Source organism: Lathyrus oleraceus, chromosome 7, assembly GCF_024323335.1.
Source record: "Lathyrus oleraceus cultivar Zhongwan6 chromosome 7, CAAS_Psat_ZW6_1.0, whole genome shotgun sequence".
In the NCBI taxonomy this organism is placed as follows: Eukaryota; Viridiplantae; Streptophyta; class Magnoliopsida; order Fabales; family Fabaceae; genus Lathyrus; species Lathyrus oleraceus.
In genome coordinates, this window is record NC_066585.1 from 428315882 (window position 1) to 428317224 (window position 1343).

The following is a 1343-nucleotide window of genomic DNA, read 5'->3' on the forward strand; positions in this document are numbered from 1 at the left end:
ATGGGGGGTTTAGCTACTCATAATAAAAGTAAAAACAAAGATTAATATTGTTGTCATTACAGAATTTCGTGAGGAATCAATCTTCAATAGTCGGAAAACTCTTGAACATATGAATCCTTTGATATTCGTTGAGTCTCCAGCTCTCAAAACGCGTCCTTTTTCTCCAAAAAATCTCCAACCCCCGGAAAATCGTGGTCTGGCCTCTTAATAGCTCTTCAGTTGGATTTTTCCTGATTTTGTGCTCCATACGCGTATTGAGCTGTCCCATACGCGTATTGGCTGGTCTCAAACGTGTACTGCACGTAACACAGCCTCTGATACGCGTATTGCCCAGTCTGGTACGCGTATTGCCCAGACTGGTACGCGTATCACCCAGACTGGTACGCGTATCACCAGAAGCTGGTCTTTTGGCTGAATTTTCCATCCCTCTGGTCATTTGCGTATGCTACGCGTACTGGGAAGGTCCATACGCGTATCATGTAAGGCCATACGCGTATGGACAGCAGGTTCTCCAAAAATTGGTTTTTTCTTCCGTTTTCTTGCTCGGGCTCGATTTCGCATCTTACATTTGATTTCCTGAGCTTCCAAACTAGCTTTTTACCTGCTAACATACCAAAAAGTGTAAAATATCCTCAAGAAACTCATAAGTAACAACACACTTAATATTATAGAATTGAGCTTCTATCTAACTAAAAATGCTTCAATTTACACAGTTTACCTGACTTATTTACGGATTAATAGTGGACTGTCTAGCATAAATGGTGACTGATCAATTACCTCTTTCTAGGGATTGCTTCCTGATGTAAATGCCTATTCAGAGGCCATTCAATCAATAAAATCATGTTATTCAGTATATCGTTGTGTTCATTTTCATTTTACTATTTTGTTTGCAAAAATGACGTCCGAATTTTTTATTAACATTGCATCATGAAACATAAGAGCTTTACAGGTATATGCTTAATAAACATTTAAAATTGCTGTAAATTTCAAGTGCTTTGGATTGTCTATTCAGAACAGGTACACTCGGGGCATTTCCTTAAGGTACCCAGCAGACGATCGCGGATGTTTTGCTTCAACAGTTGGAGTTTGGTATCTTATCCCTGCAGAGTTGGTCCAAGCATTGGATTCTTCAATCCCCAGCAGTTTCTCACTACTGTACTCCCCCAAGCATATGCTTCAGACTATACGCTCCCCAGTAGAGTTTACAGTGCAAGACTATATATCCCCAACGGAGTTGACAGTATCGGACTGTATCTTCCCAGCGGAAGCGGCTGCACCTCAGAGCTCGATGCCAAATCGATGATCTCGAAGCTAGATCCGTGGTCTCTTTTCTTGAAGCAGAA